At 42.2% G+C, this 20866-nt stretch overlaps 1 protein-coding gene across 1 annotated transcript in view; it reads left to right on the forward strand.

The window, feature by feature from the left end:
* The window catches only part of ulk4 (unc-51 like kinase 4), a 261176-nt gene that overhangs the window by 54327 nt on the left and 185983 nt on the right, over positions 1-20866 (forward strand). The gene's annotated exons all lie outside the window — the stretch shown is intronic.

Raw genomic sequence — 20866 nt, forward strand, 5'->3', positions numbered from 1 at the left:
CCACCAATGGTCCCAATTAACATCAGTGAATTTAACAATCTTATAATAATCAACACATTGACTCTTACCCGTCTGTGCTTCAATGAAGCCCCAACACACCTTCCCAATGAGAAGATGGTTTGCCCAAGCTTTGGATTTCATGAGATAATGGTTTTAATTGAATTTTTTGTGTTAACTGGCAATCCAGTTCTGCAAGATGAAAGTCCCAACAGTTCAGTGTTAGTTAACATTACAATATTGCAATTTTCACCCTATTGTGAGTTTGATCCAGCATTTATTCATTTTTGGAACTTTAAGACAATCTCAGTCTTATTCTGCATTGCTGCACCTACTTTTAGTTGGAGACTTGTTAAGTAAAAAATATGATCCTGTTCCATCATCTTTCACAAGTTTAGTATATTTAGGTCTCGTTTCACGGCGACAGCTATTGGCAGAAAAGGAAAGCATTTAAAACCAAAGGATTTGGATATGATCGATAAGATAATTGACAGTCATTTGTAAAATAGAAGCGTAGGGCTCTGAACTGATGAAAGAATGTTACAGTAATTATTGAGCACTGACAAGATAAGGCAATTGAAATGATTGCTATATCAGTAGATGGACATCTCTTGTAACAAATGAGAAGTGTATCACAAGTGATATCCTGAAGTAACTAGTGTTTGTAATGATATTTTATGCTTCATTTGTGCAAAATACATTCTGTGATTATTCACATCAGTACAATTTTACTTTGCCAAGAAGCTTATGTTTTTTTTGAATGGTGAATTAGCTCTTTGCAATTCCAAACTTGTCAGTTGAAGTTGCTGTTTTACTAAGTTTGTGTAACACTAATGTAAACAGGTCCCTCCTAACCTAGATATTATCACTTAATATTCAGCCAAAAAGCTGTATAATTTAATACTCTAAATTCAGCAGTTTCTCCTAATATCAATCTTCTGAAAAGAAACCTCCACTTATCTTGAAATATAATGTCCATATTTACACCAAATAACAGTAATCCTTGCATTTCATATACTGTAATGCCTTTAGCATTCAAAAGTCTCAAAATACTCCACAGGGAATTGCAGTAATGTGTACTGAATGCAGTATTTGTAGACACAAATTGGAACCATTTTGCATACAGCAAAATCCCACAAGGAGCCATTCTCTTTTTGAGAAAGGAAAGTGAGTCAACGTTTCAGGTCCACAACCATTTGTCAGAACTGGGGCTTGTTGGGAGGGAGAGGCTTTTAAGGGCTAATAGAGAGGGGGTGGGGGGTGGGCAGAGCAAGGAAGACAAAGGCGAAAATGGGGTAGAGGACAGGGGATGATGGGTTGAACAGGTGTTAATGATGCAAAACAAAGGGGGGGGGGTATTGCAACAAAGCTTGTTGTGCATCTTCAACACCTCTTCAACACCTAGTGGAAGAATAACATTGCATTGTAATTCCTCGTAGAACTGTTCAACGTTTCTTTATTCGTAGAATACTCTAAATAGCATTCTGTATTTTAGTTAATAGGAAAATGTCACTGTGGTTTTAAAAAGCTATGTATATTATTTACATCACATTTTTAAATAATATATTCAGTCAATATATTAAATCTCCAGTATCCTATGACCTGGAGTAGTTATATTTGTTTTTCCCCATAATTGACGTTTTGGAACTGTTATATATGTCCTTGACCAAGACAGCTTTTCTCTATCATGACCTCTATCATGGCCCCACTCCCAAAGAAGTTGAAACTTTCGTCCACACCTTAGTTACCTCCAGACTTCTCAAATGGCATTTGATCCTCCACAAATTCCAGAGTTCTGCACCCAGATCCTCTCCCACACTAGGCTCTGCATGCCCATCACCCCCTTCCAGGCTCCCTGACTATTGGATCAGCTTCAAGATCTTCTTTCTTACTTTAAATTCCTTCCTCATCTTTCCCTATTTCTGCAATCTCCTCCAGCCCTACTATCTATCCCACTCACTTCGCTTTGCAAACTCAGGCCTCTATTTCCTCGCCTTTTACTGCCTCATCATTCTGAGCTTACAGTACCTATGCACTCCCCACCCCAACTCTCTTTCAAACGTCCCTCTGCTTTGTTCTTTCCCTTTTTCCAAACACCTACTTCAGCCACCTCTTTCCTATCCTACCTTTCTCTGGTTTCTACACCATCCCTGTTAAAACTTACAAGATGTTATCTTATGGAAAGGCACCATGTAAATACAGGTTTTTCTTGTTCATAATTTTAACATCAACTGGAAGTGATCATAAATTGTTTCCTTATAAGGTGGAAATTTGAAGGGAGGCCCCTCCTATTTCTCCTGTCCCAACTGTTTTTGTATATATCCTGACAGTATATTATAGAGCAGCAAAACTTGCCTACCCTCGATTTTGATAGACATATTGTTGTACACAATTTGAGTAGGAAAAAAACAATATGCTTGTACATATCACAGTTGTAATGAACAATATCTATTTACATGCCAGCAGGTTGAAAATGTCAACCTCTACAATATATATATTTTCATATGTGAAGGGCTAACATGGATCCTGGTGATGATAATCAATTTGGGACAAATACAAACGATTCTCACACAATTGCAATATATGACTTTCGGCCTGAATGACTTCTCTTTATGTCATTGCTGTATAATCAGTTTTTCTGAAGTTATTTATTTTGTGTAGTACATAATCCAGGGTAATTAAACTAAAAACCACATTAAAAGAGATGCATTATGAAAGAAAATTGGATTAGTCTGGAGCCTCAGGTGTCTTGAGCTTTATGTTCAATTAATCATTACTTTTCAAAAGAATTTTTGTTTAACTTGAGCCTGGTTGCTTGTACTCTTTTTGTGACTTCAGCCTGTGTTTTCACAGCTGCTCATCACATGCTGCAGTAGTTCTCTACTTGCAAGGGTAGGCAAATGGGTCAGCACTCCAAAACAGCCTCAAATCCCTTTGCCATTGTATTACTAGTGAAAGGTACCTCTCTGTTTGATAAATTAATTGCACAGTGGCCCAATTTCCTTATGACCTAGGAACCAGATTTAAATAGGAATACTTACAAATAAATCCATTCAAGCATCAATTTCCAATCGGAGAGAAAACCTTGTGGTATGGACCAGGTTTAACCTTTCACTGTAAGATATAACTATTAATTTTGATTTTTATTCTTGTTGTGGAACTGGTATTCGAAACATGCACAATATGTGCATGAAAAGGCTTAATCGTTTCTGACTGCATATGCAAGAGAGAGTGAGCAAACAGCAAAACAGAAGGTTCTGTGCCAATAATGGTTGTCAGAACCATTTAGTTGTGTTGTGCCAAGAGGGTCATTTTTAAACTATTATAATACATATTCCTACATTCTGCACACAGGCAGAAATCCCATCTGGGTTTAGATTTATTCTAATGATGTAGCATTTTAGACTGTCCAGAAATTGGCAAATTGTTGAATTCAGTCTTCCTTTTGAAGACTATATTCTGTAGTTCTTAACATAACTTAGTGTAATTGGGGATTGCTCAAGAAGTGACATTAGCAACAGTTCCTGGACATGGCATCCATACACAATGTGCAGCAAGTGACATCAGCGATGCTTCGTGCACATTGTGTGCTCGTGCACAAAGTGTCATCAGTGGCGATCTGATGACCCAAAAGGCAGCCTGTTTCATAGTGTGGGAAACCAGCTAATATTCTTCAAAACCTGCATCCAAACACTAACTTGCTCAACTTTTCCTCACCTTGTAACATTGCCCACCTTCAACCACTACCTCTTCCCTGCTGAGATCCTCATCCATGCATCATTACATTCAGGCTCATTTATTTGAACACCCTGCTCACCGTTTTCTCTACATCCTCCCTACATAAGTCTATCCAGAACTCTGCAGTCTGTGTTCTCTTCTACAGCCCGTGTCCTCTCCTGCACGAGGCTCAGTGACCCAATCACTCCCATCCTCCCTCATCTCCACTGGTTTACCATCCCATAGTAGAACAAATTCAAGTTCCTTATCCTCACTTTCAAGTCTCTTCGTGGTTTCACCCACCCTATCTCTGTGACCTCATTTGACCCTGCTGTCTCAAATGCACCCTCTGCTCATCCTGTTTCATGTTCTCTATCCAATCTGCCCCACCAGGAGCAAGCTTTCAGCCATACTGCCCTGTTCTCTGGAACGCCATCCTGGAGTTCCTCCACCTTGCACCCTCCCTCTTTCAGGGCGAAACCTTGGGCAAGTTTCCTTACTCCGCATAATAATTATCCCTCCAAAAAATAAAACAATAATAAATTGGTCATTTTTAATCTACGACTGTTTGTGGAACACTGCTGTGCGCATTTGAAGTTATTTATTTTGTGTAGTACATAACTAGTGAAAGGTTTCACCCACAAATATACAGTCAATTCAACATATTCTGTGAAGCCCTTTGAGACGTCTAGAAGATGTGAAAAGCACTATATCAAATGCAAAGATTATTATTAGTAGTAGTATTAGCTTTTCAACCACTTCTTCAGCCACCTTTCCGCCTCTCTTCACCAGCTCGGACTTCCAATCACCTTTATGAACTGTTTTGAGATGTCCTCGCTATGTGAAAAGCGCTATATAAATGTAAATTGTTGTGGATCTAAAACGGATAAACAAATTGGATTTTGACTGGCAATTTGAGAAAGCAGCTGGTAAATCTTTTATTGCATTTTGGAATCATCATTTATTTATATTTGGTAAATTATGTATATACTTGTCTTATTGGCGTATTTATTTTTTAAAATAAGTATCAGGATTATTGTATTGAACACCTTTTTGTGAGTATACATTAGATAGATAGATTTTATATTGTTTACTTTGAAACAAAGACCAAGGATCTAGGTGTAACATACTGCTTGTTCTTTACTTTTTCTATTTTCTCCTCTTGCTCCGTTCTTTACCCAAAGATATGATTTTCTAGATGCTGACAATTTTCTTACCAAAGTGGCTATTCTTCATGAACAAAACACAAAATACTGCAGATGCTGGAAATCTGAAACAAAAACAGAGAGAGCTGGGAACACTCAGCAGGTCAGGCAGATTCTATGGAGAAAGGAAAGTGAGTCAATGTTTTGTGGAGCTGAAATGTTGACTCACTTTCCTTTCTCCGTAGATGCTGCCTGACCTGCTAAGTTTTCCCAGTCTCTCTGTTTTTGTTTTGGCTATTCTTCACATTGAGCATGGCTATTGAACTTTGCAAATATCACAGCCAAGCCTGATAATGTTCTCACTCAGCATCCACATGCATTAATTTTCCAGCAATGATCACCAATATCAACCAAGCCCAGGAACTGTGCATGATTTTACTCTCCCCCCCACCCCACTTTGTATAGGAACATTGAAGCATCACTGCTGTACTTTGAAATTAGAGAGCCAAGCTTCTGCCAATTTTGTGTTTTTAAAAAACTTCATTGACAAGGTTATTACATGTGTTGTTTCTAGCTCTATAAAGTCTATTTTCTTTTCATTTATTACAGTTCTTAATTTCCAACAATTTGCTTTTCCCCCCCTTGATTCTACATTTAATGTTGTCCCATTCTATTTTCTATTGATATTATTGTTGCTCAGCATCAGCATCCAAGGCTCCACTCTCCACCTCTCAAAGCCCGTCAGGAACCTCGGTGTTCTGTTCTGTTCGACCCTGAGCTGTCTTTTCTCCCTCATATCCACGCCACAACTGGCACCGCCTTCCATCACCTCTGGAATATCGCCAGACTACGGCACTACCTCACCCCTCACGCTGCTGAAACTCTGGTCCACGCCTTTATCACCTCAAGGTTGGACTATGGGAACCCTCTCCTCGCCGGCCTTCCCGGCACCTCCCTCCACAAGCTGCAGGTCATTCAGAACTCTGCAGCTCGTGTACTGTCCCGCACCAGGTTTCGGGACCACATCACTCCCACCCTCGCTCGCCTCCGCTGGCTCCCCATCCCCCAGAGGATCGAATTCAAGATCCTCATCCTCACCCTCACCTACAAGACCATTCACGGCCTTGCTCCCACCTACCTCTCCGACCTACTATCCCCCTACCTACCTGCCTGTACCCTCCGTTCCTCTGGCTCCGGTCTGCTCCACATCCCCCGCTCCAACCGCCCTACCATCGGTGGCCGGGCCTTCAGCCTCTCAGCCCCGAGGCTCTGGAACTCCATCCCCCAGTGCCTTCGCCGCCTCCTCCCTTTCCTCCTTCAAGGCCGGTCTCAAGACCTTTCTCTTTGACCGTGCCTTCAGCTCCCCTCTCGACTCTCTACCCCCTCCTCGCTCCCTCCCTTCCCTCCCCTCACCCTGACCATTTCCCCCCTGCTCGGGTCCTGACCCAACTGTACAGCGCCTTGGGAAGTCCTCCCGACATGAAAGGCGCTCTATAAATGGAATCTTGTTGTCGTTGTAATCGCAGGGAAGGCCAAACAGATGAGCAAACTCCTTCTAGTTCTCTATCCAATGCCACTCTGAAACCAGTATATTTTCAAACAATTTGTCAAAAGTAAAGCTATTGTAGTCCCTTATCCCAGAGTCTTTTGTGTCCCTAGGTAGCTATTATAAGAAACATATTTGTTTGCTGATTCACTTAGTGGGAAGTATGATGTTCTGGGGAGAAGCAAAGAGTCTTGCAGATAATTATCAATAGGTTAAATTTAGTCATCAAAGAGTCAGATACTTGCAGAAACCTCTTGCTGTGCTTGAGTTTCCAGTCGAGCCATGAAGATCTCAGAGATATAAGGTTACTTTAGTTTGTTTTGGAATGTACAATTCTAACTGAGAGGATGGAGGAGGGAAGGAGCCCATTTACCTATACTTGAATAACACAGGTATGAGTTACTAGAAGCCAAGGCAATAGCAACACCTAAGGAAAACAATAACAACAAACATTTATATAGAGTTTCTTCAACAAGCTGGGAAACTGTGAAATTGAACCAAGCTACAATTGCGCCTTTTAACACCAGGAGGCATTGGTAAGCTTACCTCTGTTTGTTCAGCAATGGCCAGGGCAGTGGTTTAGGGCAGTGGTGGCCAACCTTTATGGTCGGCCAACAAAGTAATTTTTCTTGATAGAAGATTTCTTGATTTTTGCCATAAATCAAGAAATATTCAGTCAAGAAAAAATTGACAACCGATAGAACCCGGACTTATCCAGACTTGTGCGAATGTTTAGAGGGCTTGCTTCTTGATGGGCCAGCCCACAGGTTGGTTACCACTGCTTTAGCGCATTGACTTGTAGAGTTTTTAGGAGCTAAGTAGGAAGAATATCCTCCCTACTTGACATGTCTACTGCTTCTTGTCCCATTGCTGATCCAGGCAGACTTGTTAGTTATCTACTGTGCCGTGAACTACTGCAAGTTACTGTACTTGGCCCAGGTATTGGATCACTAAGTCTCTGATAAAGAATTGATTTTACTCTGTTCTCTCCAATTTCTCTTGATTAAAACCAACCAGGGAAACCACCAAATGCTGAATATGGGAATGTGATTTCAAACCACACTCCAAGTAATTGCTTACAACAGCTGTTGTCTTAAGTCTCAAAGCTTCCTTGTCTCTGTTCGATAACCTTTCATCTTCAGCATGGTAGATCTATACATGGTAGCTTATGACGTGACAGCCAAGTTGAAGTTTGAGAGGAACAAATCCAATGTGGTGTGTCAGACGTACTTGACATCAGCTGTTCAGTGCAGGTTCTCACAAGGGGCTTTGACAGAATGATGAGGCTTATTCTTCCTTTAGATTTCACAGTGATTTCATTTCATGTTGGAGCCTGTCCTTCCTATCACCATATTCCTTGTGGAATATTTTGGCCTGTTTGCCACTGTGTTTATGATAAAGGTTGTGGGCATGCACATGCTGGCAGTGTTCTCTTGCATTTCATGCTGAGCTGTACTGCTCACCAGGCTTGCAGGGAGTTGCTGATACCTCGTAGTCAGAGCTCAAACATGTACAGTACAAAATTACATTTGTATAGCGACTTTCACGTGGTGTTATATGTATTGGTTGTCAAATGGGTCTCCCTGGAGGAAACCTGACTCCTAGGTGATCTGCTTGGCAATGGAATATTGGAATTAAGTCAACCGTCTGCGGCAGTCTCAATAGTCCAGTTCCTGAACCGGGGGTGTCTGCTCTAATCTCGGGCACTGCTGATGACAGACCAGTCAGCCTGGCTCATAGAGTCACCAAGGGCAGGGATTCTTCCCACGCAACCATGAAAGAATAAGCCCTAATAAGTAAGGTGGTTCTGAGCTAGACAAGCAAGGGAAAGCTTGCCAAACAATTTTCGCAATGGAAAGTGATGTGGTTTTAGCTGGTTAAACTCCCAACATTATCCTAATGTACATTCTAAGGTCCCAAACCATGGCTCTTGCCAATCTATACCTAATATTCCCTTCATAAAAATATCCCTTCAAAAAAAATAATAATAATTTGGTCACTCAATCCACGACTATTTGTGGGTCATTGCTGTGCGCAATTGGCTGCTGCGTTTTGCCCACAATATACAGTCAATTCACCTAACAGTATATTCTGTGAAGCGCTTTGCGACGTCTCGAAGACGTGATAAGGCGCTATGTCAAATGCAAGGATTATTATCAAATGCAAGGATTATTATATTATTATAAATGTGTAGGTGGCCTAGATATGTAGAACTCTCAGTTTGGTTTGGTTACTTTTAAGCACAGTGATTGATTTCCACATGCATCAGACACCGAGCTGTCCAAAAAAAGAAAAGGTTTAAAGGGGAGGAACCAGAATAGTGTCAATAACAACTTATGGTAAGAGTCTAAATCTGTAATTTTTTTAAGAAAAGCACAAATGAAAATAAGGTTTTAAAATTTCACATGGAAGGTATACCTATTTTGCAGTCTAATTGCTTGCAATTAATTTGCTTAAAAAGACATTATGTTTGGGGAAACCATTTCTGTACCAAATTCTGTAGCATATTGATGTGTTGCGAAACAAATTAATGTCATGAAAACCTCATTGTAACAAAAGTGGTACATAAGTTTTCTGGCTGATCTCTCACCCTGGTGGTAAAAGCTGGTTTCTCCTTAACATTTGGAACAAATATGGTTCTGTGAATGTGGATTTAATTCTAAATTTTAAAAAAATCCTAATTCAGCAAGAGTTAGAGAAATAATGTACATATTTGGTTCAAGACCGTAGACATCAAAACATTTTATGCAAGTCCTGTACACAGAGGCAAATGGTGAGACAATCTAAATAATCTTTCTGTATACTACATATTTGCTTTGTAATAATACAGAATGTTTTTCACTTACTGCTCTTTTAAGGGCAATATTGTGATTCATTTATCATTGTGAAATAATGTGCATTAAGACTGGCTAAGCTTATTTCCACTTCAGCTCCTTAAGCATCAGAAATTCTAGTTTCATTCCTTCTGTCACGGTTGTATCAAGCCAAGATGAAAGAACCATGTTATTACACATTGCTTCACCCAGTCCTTTTGTTGTAAATATTTATGAATTTGTTAGAGTTGACAACCATTCTAAACCTTTGCAGGTTTCAAAAGACATTTTAAAAAAATGCAGAATATGCACATTGTTCAATTGTTTCAACTAAAATCTATTATTGTCTTTTACAAATCTGCCAAAATATTGCTGTGAATTCTCATTGAAAATGTGAGAGGTTTTTGAAATATCTGTGCCAAATGAAGCATTTTACAGTTTTCAAAAGTTTTATTCAGAAGTTGTGTGTCGACATTGAATGAGACAATTATGTGATCTGATTTTTGAAGCATCACACAAAATCAGTACACAAGGCAACACCTTGAAGTTGTTCATGCCTTATATTTCAATTCGTAAAATATTTCACTGTGATATGGGTTATATTGCAGGCTTAAGCTTTTAACAGCAGGGGATGTCTTATTGAAGTCTTTAAGATTGTGAATAAAGATAAGATTTGTGAAGTGAGGAAAATTCTTCTCATCTTTGGTGTTAAAATTGAGGCTTGTTAATTTTGTACATGTATCTTATACACCTGGAATCATAGAAATTTAAAGCACAAAGGAAGCTATTTGGCCCACTGGACCTGTGCCAGTTCTCTGAATAAAGTAGACTGCTTACATCTTTGTTGTCCATTCCACTAAACATTTTGAAGCACTGGATCATGTACCTTCCGAAGCTTACTTTTTTAATGAAAATAAGTCAACCATTTGAGTCTCTTTTGGTATTTTGGATCCTTAAACCTAGAATCATCCTCTGGTTTTATTCAGAGTCCTCTCCAGTATATTAAGGTTTTGTGCAGGTAAGATTTTGCACAGAACATTCCAAATGGATGCTGCACTGACCAACCAGTACAAGAATAAATAGAATAAATACTCAGGAAGAAAATGACGCCCAACAGCAGACATGTTATTAGTGACGGATGACAGCAGATTCAAGGCTGCCTGCTCATGTTTACATTTTCCTCCATTGCTGCTTGGTTTTAATTCACTCTAGCAGTAACAAAGAGAACAACCGTAAGGGCACCGTGATCCTGGATGCCACTGAAGAGAGCAGACCGCGTTGAGAGGTGCTAGAGGAAGAGTGAGAGGGTTTGAAGGAAGATTAAGGATTGGGATGAAGAGCGCAAGTGTGGAATGGAGGGATCTAGCAGGCAAGAAGCTGCAAGAAAAGAGAGAAGCTTGTGCTGTGTGGAAAAAACATGATTTGCTCTTTTTGAGAGCTGAAATTCTTCTACACTTGTATAAGTAGCATATTACCTCAGAATTTCGTAATGTGCCATGGCGGAATGTAATATTTGTTTTGCCCTGCCTGCAATCTTTCCATATGTGCTGCTTTTGGGAGATTGCCCACAGATTACCACACTTTCTATGTGCTTTTCCAGTTACAGCTTAGTTTGGGTTGCTGGTGCCTTTTTTGTGGCCTTAAAGATGGTTTCTTTCCTCCAATTTCTCTTTTATGTCTGGAATCTTATCATGGATTTCTGGGCACCATACTTTGAAAAGAATATAAATAAATACATTTATACAGTATACATTTGGGAAGGGTTCAAAGAGGAGCAAAAGCTAAACAATTATTAGAGACCATAAGTAGCAATTAGTGTGGTTTCAGAATCAACAGGAATTCTTCCAGCAAGCAACTAAACTAGTGGACTACTATCTAGAGGATATCATTTACTTGATTTTTCAAAATACATGAATAAATTGCATATGTATGGTTTCTAAAAATGATTGACAATCATAAAATAGGTGATAAATTTACATTTGAAATCAAATCTGATTTAGATAAGGTGATCACGTTAAAAGGCTCTGTTAGGGAAATGGTGAGTGATGTTTCAAAGAGATCAGTTCTTGTTTGGGGTTCCTGTATTTTACACTCTGCTTAAACAATGTCCAGAATGTTGCTGCTGGCAATATGAAATTTGACATTGATGCTAAGCAGATGAATATTGATGAATTCATTGTTTAATTATGTAAAATGACAATTGTAGAAAAGAGTGAGAGTGGAGTAGATGCGCTTCCTCCAACAAAGATGGAGGTGGCAGCGCAGACGCTTTAAAGGTAATTGTACTGCATCTATTGTGGAAATCTATGTGTGAAAGCAATGTGGCACAGGTTGGTAGGACAAAGTTTCTGTCTGCAATTTTGCCCTCCATTAACCAGGTCAGAGAAAAGTTGTGTGTTTTTTATGCTGTTAGCAGTTTGTAAAGCTTACATTTTCTGCACTCCCTGGACAAAAACAGTATTATAAGGGATATTGATATGGACTCACTTTTGCTTCTTCTCTCAATTTGTTCAAGGTTCTGTCTCAAGACCTATCTCTTTGACTGCAGTTTCGGTCATCTTTCCCTTCCCCACCTACTCACCTCTCACTCCAGCTCAGGGGCCAAGCCAGTATTGTTAAGCACCTTGGGATGTCCTCCCGACATGAACGCCAATTTCTAAATGTAAATTTGTATTATATGAAATGTTAATTCTGTAATGTGCAGTTTGTTTAGTTCTCATGGTGCAGGCACACTGGTTGGTACAGTCAGTGAGGTAAGAATACTTCTGCCTTCACTTGGTTTCTTCTAATAGACAAAAATCTCTGGCAAAGTTTAATGCAGGAACAAAGACCAGCTCCAGGGAAACTAGTAAAGGAAAGCTTTACGAGCTACTAACGATAAGAACATTTCTCTCTGACTGTGGGGGAGGACAGAATTGCTGATCAAGGTTTGTGTTCTGTCATTGTACGCCACCGTGCTTTGGAATAAGACTGCTTTACACAGTGTAACTGGTACAAATAGCTTTGAAGTGTTTTGCTGCCACCTCACATTGATACTGGTTGCAGATAGGAGTGGCCTGATCAAAACATACCATATCCAGCCACTGGGCAAAAGGTTTGTTACAAAAGGCGAGCAGAATTAGAATTGGTCCACTGCCACTGACCTCCCATTTCTCCTCCAGCCTCTCTTCAACCCTCCCTCCACACCTTCAACCCTGACTCTTTCATCCCTCTCCTCCCTCATCTCCTACATGAAACCCACCACGGCTTCCTTGACTCCATCCCATCCTGCTTCTGACTTCCCAGCTTCACCTTCTTGCCCAAACAACGACGACAACATTTATATAGCGTTCCTTCACGCAGGGTATAGTCCCGGAGTGCTTGCCTGTGGTAGCATCTGATGCCGAGCCAGGGAGAGAAGGAGGGAGGAAGGTGACCCTAAGCACGATCAAAAAGGAAGATCTTTAGGTGGGATTTGAAAGTGGGGAGAGAGGGTGAGAGTTATAGAGTTTTGGGGCATAGTGGCTGAAGGTATGGCCACTTGATGGTAGAGCAGAGAGGACGAGGGACAAACAGGAGGCCAGAGCCAGCCGAGCGGTGGCAATGGGCGGTGGAGTGGGGGTTAAGATTGGGTAGGTAGGAAGGTGTGAGGGCATGAAGGGATTTGAAAATTAGTAAGAGGATCTTGAAATCGATGCTTTTGGTAATTGGGAGCCAGTGGAGCCTCACAACAACTCGTGTGATAGGGGTACGGAGTTTTGTGCGGGTGAGTATCCGAGCCCCGCTACTTAATGGACATTGTTAACTTCTCCCTGTCCAGTGGCACAGTTCCCACCTCCTTCTCAAAAAAACCCTCTCTTGACCCATCAATGCTCTTAAATTACCATCTACAACCTGCCTTTCCCTTCCAAGGTACTGGAATGAGTCGTTGCTTTATTCTTTTCCTTTGCTGGCAATCCCTGCATGAACACCCTACAGTACTGTTCTCTTCGATGGTGCCTTCAATCTCCCTCCCAACTCTCTGCTTTCAGTCACCCCTACACCACCCCTCCCCCATGCTTGGGCCTCGACACCTGACTGTTCAGCGTTTTGGGACGTCCTCCCGATGTGAAAGGTGCTCTATAAATGTAATTTTGTTGTTGTTGTGATACTGTTGTTGTTGTGGTACTGAGACTATCCTTGTCTAAGTCACTAATGACATTCTTTCCATCTTTCCATGACAAGGGCTCCCTCCTTGTTCTCCTCGATCTCTCCGTCACCTTCAACCACTCTATCTGTCTCATTACATCTCCTCTCTGCTCCACCTTAATGGTTCTATTTCTCCTGGATGTACTCCTACCTATCCCAGCATCTCCACGTCACTATGCCAATGTTCTGCTCATTTGACTCCTCAACTCTTCCCTACACAGGGTGTAGACTATCCAAAACTCTGCAGCCTGTATCCTTTCCCGCACCCAGCTCTGTAAGCCTATCCACCCCCTATCCTCACCCAGCTCCATTAGCTCCTGATCCCCTAGCGAATTGAGTTCAGGATCCTCGTTCTCACCTTTCAATCCCTCCACAGTCTTGCCCCACCTCACCTCTGCAAACTTTATCAACCTGGGCACTCCCTTCGCTCAGCAAGCACTTCCCTGCCTTCATATCCCCCACCACACCGGGCAGGCTTTCAGCCTTTCTTTATTCACTCCAGAACGCCATCCTAAAATTGCTCTAACTCACACCCTCTCACGTGGTTTAAGATCTGTTTCAAGATCTACCTCTTTGGCCCCGCTTTCGGTTATCTTTCCTCTTCCCACCACTCCCAGTGCCCAGCCAGTATTAACTGTCTTGGGACGTCCTCCCGATTTGAAAGTCACTGTATAAATATGCATTGTATAACTGTTGGCCTAACTAATTCTTCCATGATTTTATGTTGTTTGAGGCTATTCTTTCTTTGTGCTCTTGGGAACACAAGTGATTGTGTTTGTGATTTTGGTTCACGTAAAAGGAAGAATGGATTGACCATAAATTGACAGTGACCAGGTTGCACATGGCTAATTTGGGGTAAGCACCGAAATATATTTTGGTAGGTGTATATTGCAGGGATCTTCCCTCATTCTACTCTTTTAGAAGACTGTATTCTATTGTAAGCCTTCAAAATCCATAGATATTGTCGCCCAATTTCAGGTTTGAGAGCGTGTAAAGGAAAATGTAGTCTAGTTGTGTTAAAAAAAGCAAATACATTATATATTTTATGGGAACTTGTACACCTATGGTTGCAAACTGGTACAGCTGGTTTATATCCTAATACTCAGCACTTCATTCCTTGGGGTCTTCCATTACTTCTCTAGTTAGTTTTGTTTTACTCTGAGGATTTCGGCTAGTTTTCTGAATATCTGTAGTGCAGCCATGAAATACAGTAATAAATGTTGACATTGTGATGTCCCAAGCAACAGGCAATATTGTTCTCAGTGGTAATGCTTCAAATTCACATCTCATGCCCTATGCTTTTCACATCGATTCAGGAAGTAATGCCAAACTGATGTTAAAACTGCACTATAAATCATGTTAACAATCTGGAACCAAATTGCTCTGGAGATTACAGTATAATAGATGTAAATGGGATTTGGTCTTTGCTCAGAAATAGTCCATTAGATTGCCCAAGAACAGTTTTTTTCCCTGACTTCCTCGCAAAGGCATTTAACACCTATCCCCTTTTTATCGAAGTGCAGTTTCTTCAGACAACGGTCATCCTTTGGTACCACACCCAATTGGTTATTATTCACTTATAATAATAATAATACTCCTCACATAGCACCTTATCATATTGTCTATGTGTGACACCACTTGATTAAAATGAGCAACACTTTCTACTCTAAACCTGAAAAGCATTCAACTTCATTCAAAGTTCATAGACTCTCTCTCTTTCTCTCTCTCCTTCTCTACCTGTACCCAATCCTCTCTGGGCTTTTAACACTCCAGGTGTTTTCCATTCCATTTTACATCTGAACATACAGCACTCGAGACTTCTCAAAGAACTTCATAGGATATACTGTAAAGTGGTGTGACTAGTTTGTGGGCAAGCATGGTAGGCAATTTGTGCCTCACAACAGCCATGGAGTTAATGACCAATTTTATCTGTGGGATTCTTTTCAAATAGTGCTACTGGATCTTTAACGTCCACTTGGACAGGCAGATGGGAGGTCGGTTTAACGTGTCATCTGAAGGACTGCACCTCCGACAATACAGCACATCCCAAGCACTGCGTTGGAATATCAGTTTAGCCGGTTGGGTTCCAAGTCCCGGAGTTCGGTTGGAACTCATAACTGTCTGACTCAGAGATGAGAGCGCTACTCACTGAGCTAGACTGACACATGGAGCCTGTTTGGCAAGACTTTTGAATATTTATCTGCAATAAGTAGGCTATTCAGTCATAGGGGAGTTAAAGCCAAGCCTGATTCTGTCCTCCATTGATATTCAAACATATTGACCTCAAGGAGAAGTGACTGAATAACAATTGGGAATAGGATTCCTGGCTGATATTCCCCTCAACACAGGGGCACTGAGGTAGTTGCCCCGGGTGAGATCAGTTTAGTCAACACAGTTGAGAGTTTGAACCTCAAGCTTCTGATCTGTACAGCTTAGTGCTGTACCAGGAAATACCTTTACCCACTGGGCCATCAACATTAGAATGAATTCTATTCCATAGTTTGCGATCTTCAAGTTAATCACATTGCAAATCACCTTGAGAAGGAAACTGATTAGTAGTGTAAATACAAATAATGCAAATCTTCAGTCTTGTTCAGAAATGTTCCTTTACACACTCATTGGATTCCCTCAAAAGGGACCATAATGATATTGGAGAGTCAGGTGGGCAATCATTCTCTTTTATAACTTTACAAAAGTGAACTCCCGGAGCCATACACATGCTCTTAGATGTGTCAGCACTGAACTGTCTTCTAATCCTGGCAAGTACAATTTTGGAGCGGGAAATCTCAATGCCTTATCCAGATACTAATTGCCTTATTGCTGGAAGCGATTTGAAATCACTTTCAGCAGGACAAATGAGGCACAAGTGAAGTTGCTGCACCATTAATCCACCAGGATTGACTTGGCTGCTGCCCAAATTGTCGACAGGAATCAAGTGCAAGCTAACATAGACATATTAATTGACAGTTAAACTGATGTTTTGAACAGAGCCAGAAACACCACCCAGGGGAATATCCTGAAGGACCTAAATTGCGAAGAATCCTAATCATAATCCTTGTGTTTGATATAGCGCCTATAATGTCAAAATGTCTCGAAGTGCTTTATAGTAATTACTCATCTCAAAATGTTTTTCACTATAAGCTGAAACCCCCACATTAAAGTGAAGCATGAAAACATCGATGACCTGGATTGTCGGGTTGCTGCTGATGTCAATTCCTCTGCACTGTACATGCACTCACTGGACTAAACAAGCTGCAGATGATCCAGAACTCTGCAGCCCGTGTCCTCTCCTGCACCAGGCTTTTCGAGCATATCACTCTCAGCCTCGCTCAGCTACTAATTCCCCAACGGATTGAATTCTACAACAAGATTACATTTGTATCGTGCCTTTCATGTCGGGAGGACGTCCCAAGGCGCGGGACAGTGTACAGCATTTCAGACCCGAGCTGGGGTCGGCGGGGGAGGGGAAGGGGGGTGACCGATGGCATGGTCGAAGAGGAGGGTTTTAAGGCAGGACTTGAAGGAGGCTAAGGATGGGGCGAGGCGGAGTGATTGGGGGATGCAGTCCTCGCACATCACCTGCCATGCCATTCTCTCCTCTCTCTCTCACTCTGTATTTTAAAGGTTTTTCGTTAGTTTTTCATTTTTTTGTTAGTGTTTTTGTTAGTTCATTTTAGACCCTCTTTCTCACCTTTAACTCTCTCTAAAGCCCAAACCCATCTCTGCAACCTCCTATAACCCTACTGGCCTGGCCCTTCACTTTGCTCAGATCTGCTTTATGTGCAGGAAGTGATGTCTGTTGCTACCTGACAACCCAGAAGGCAGCAATTGTTTAGCATGATAAGCCGAGTGTATGCTATAATAACTGCTCTGGTAAAGGTCACACATGACATCCTGACCATGTGTGACCAGGGCTCCCTCTGCCTCCTCGTCCTGCTTGACCTCTCCGCCACCTTTGATACCGTGGATCATTCAATCCTCTTCCACCGCCTCTCGTCCCACCTCAACATTCAAGGTTCTGTCCTTGACTGATTCAACAACAACAAGATTACATTTGTATAGCGCCTTTCACGTCGGGAAGACGTCCCGATCAGGTCTTACCTTTCACACCGCCTCCATTTTACCTCTGCAAACAGCTTCTCCTCCAGCCCCCGCACCATCTTGTGCGACGTTCCTCAGGGCTCTGTCTTCGGTCCCCTCCTTTTCACCCTCTATATGCTCCCCCTTGGTGACATCATCCGCAGACATGGGGTAAATTTCCACATGTATGCGGATGGCACCCAACTCTACCTCTCTGCCTCCACCCTGAACTCCAGGACTACTGGCGTCCTGACCAACTGCCTGTCCGACATCAAGTCCTGGATGAGGGACACCTTTCTCCAACTCAACGTCAGCAAGACCGAGGCCCTCCTGATTGGCTCGCACCAGCGCCTCAGCACCTCGGGCGCTGGCAGCATCAACCTCCACGGCTGCACACTCAACCTCACTAAGCCAGTCAGGAACCTGGGTATCTTGTTTGACCCTGAACTGTCCTTTCTCCCCCACATCTGCGCCATGACCGGCATTGCCTACCACCACCTCCGCAATATTGCCAGACTCCGCCACTGCCTCACCCCTCAGATCACCAAAACCTTAACCCACGCATTCGTCACATCAAGGCTCAATTACGGGAACTTCCTCCTCATCGGCCTTCCTAACTCTTCCCTTCACAAGCTGCAGATCATTCAAAACTCTGCAGCTCGTGTACCCTCGCGCACCAGGCTTCGTGACCCCATCACTCCCACCCTCACCTGACTCCACTGCCTCTCCATCCCTCAGAGAATTGAATTCAAGATCCTCGTCCTCACCTTTAAGTCCATCTATATCCTTGCCCCCTCCTACCTCCCTGACCTGCTGACTCCCTACCAACCTGCCCGCTCCCTCCATTCAGCGGGCTCAGGCCTGCTCCATGTCTCCCGCCCAAGCCGTCCTACCATTGGTGGACGGGCTTTCTGCCCCCAAACTCTGGAACTCCATCCCACAGTCCCTTCGCCTCGCTTCCTCCCTTGCCTCCTTCAAGGCTGGTCTCAAGACCCACCTCTTTGATCATGTCTTCAGTCGCCCTCCCAACTTTCTGCCTTCCCTCACCCTTACCCCACCCCTCTCACATGCTCAGGTCCTTACCTTTTACTGTCTTATCGCCTTGGTTCGTCCTCCCGACGTAAACGGTGCTCTATAAATGTCATTTAGAGCCTAATAATATTCCCTCCAAAACAAAACAATAATAAATTGGTCTTTTCAATCTACGACTGTTTGCGGGACATTGCTGTGCGCAATTGGCTGCCGCGTTCGCCCACAAATATACAGTCAATTCACTTTACAGTGTGTTCTGTGAAGCGCTTTGGGACGTCCTCCCGACGTGAAAAGCGCTATATCAAATGCAAGGATTATTATTATTATTATTATTTTGTTGTTGTTATTGTAACAACAACAAATTGCATTTTGCATAGGGTCTTTCATGTTGGGTGATCGTTCCAAGACAGTGAGGGATTTCCACCTGAGCTGCGGGTTGAGATTAGAAAGGGGTGGAGGGCATGGTGAATGGTGGAGGGAAGATATCTAAAGGCACAATCAAAAAGAAAAGTCTTAAGATGGGCCTTGAAGGAGTCAAAGGATGGGGCGAGGTGGAGAAGCTTTGGGATGGAGTTCCAGGGGTTGGGGGTGGAAAGGCTGAATGTGTGACTGCCGAGAGTAGAGTAGCAGGGCGGGAGACATGGAACAGACCATTGAGGAAGGAGCAGACAGGTTGGGGAAGCTCTCATAGGTTGCAGAGGTAAGCTGGAGCAAGACCGTGGAGTGCTTTAAAGATGAGGTCAAGGATTTTAAACTTGATCTTCTGGGGAATAGAGAACCAGCTGGACAAGGATGGGGGTGATCGGGCCACAAAGCTAGTTTCATAGGTTTAATAACAACAAACTGCAATTATATAGTGCCTTGCACATTGGGAGAATGCCCAAGGTGCTGGACAGGGTTTGCAACTGAGCTGGGGTTGTATTTGGGAGGATGGTGGGCCAAGACAATGGGTGTAGGGAGTTAAGATGACCGAAGGCATGGTCTAAGAGGGAGTTCTTCAGACAGATTTCGAAGGAGGGAAGGAGTGAGACAAAGGGACTCCGGGATGGAGTTCCAGAATGTGGGGGCAGATAGGCTAAAATCCCAACCACCAATTGTAGGGCAACCAGGGCAGAGGGACATGAAGCAGGCCAGTGCCTGCTAAGTGGAGGGAGCAGGCAGTAGGCTTCAAGAAAGTTGAGAGAGGGTGGGGCAAGACTGTTCACAGTGTGCACCAGCCACCTGTGTTAAGCTATTCCAGCACGGTCACCTTGTATTAAAATGAGCCAGATATGCAACAGAATGTTTAAATTCCAGGATAAATGGAATTGAGGACTAAAATAAATTATGTTCATTCTGCAAGAACACCTTTTATCACTTCTTGGGGATTCAATAGGTAAAATGTAAAGGTGTTTCATGTAACATTTCACTGTGCAAGAGACACAAGCCCATACTTAAGGTGCCTACAACAGTATTTGTTGAAAGTGAAATAGGTTTTGTTTTCAATCTGCTTTTTCCTTTTAGTTGAAATTATATTCCAGAAAGTGAAATGAAAATTGAATGAGGTGTAGGCTAATTTAATGCTTCATCTGAACCTGATTCCATTCAAAGCATTCCGCATTAAAGTAAACTATGACTTTGACATGATCTGTCTTGGAAATGAAGTGTTTAATTTGGTTACTGAATCTGTAATTAAGTGTCTCTCCACTGCTTCCTGGTCATTTTTTCCAGATTTGATAATGTCAAAGGATGTATGTAATTTATTATCAGATTCTATTGCTTGTGAAAAAAAATTAGTTCAGAATGTATTCTGCTTTATGATAATGAAAAACTGAATAATTCTGTCAAGTAAAATAATCCTTACAAGCAGTGCAACCCAGTAACTCGAGTGCAATGCATTGTATTCTCAAATAGAAGGCTACAAGTTTGAATCCAATCCTGTGTCCTTTGAGCTTCACATGCTGGGATATCGATGTCAGAACTGACAGAGTAATCAACCTCATCAGCATACCTTCAGGATTCACTAGTTACAAGTCAACTTTGATTCCGGCAAATTACACCACACTACAATGGTGCCTTGTTATAACGCAGTAGTTGAATCCATAAAATCTCAACTCACACTATAATGAGGGGTGATAACTGGTTTTACTGGACATGGTGATTGTACTGCAAGCCTGAGTTTGCTGAGCAGAAGGGACCACTAGTGGAGTTGGGTAGAAGAAGATTAGAGAAATGAGGACATGGAGGGAATTATAGGTGAGTTTGAGGACCTTAAAATAGTTCCAGTGGGAGACAGGGAGTCAATGGAGAATGGTGGGGACTGGGATGATGACTGTATGGAATTTGTGTGGGTGAGGATGCATGTGGTAAAGTTTTGCATGAGTCTGAGC

The sequence above is a fragment of the Callorhinchus milii genome, unplaced genomic scaffold (genome assembly GCF_018977255.1).
Source record: "Callorhinchus milii isolate IMCB2004 unplaced genomic scaffold, IMCB_Cmil_1.0 Scaffold2, whole genome shotgun sequence".
Lineage (NCBI taxonomy): Eukaryota > Metazoa > Chordata > Chondrichthyes > Chimaeriformes > Callorhinchidae > Callorhinchus > Callorhinchus milii.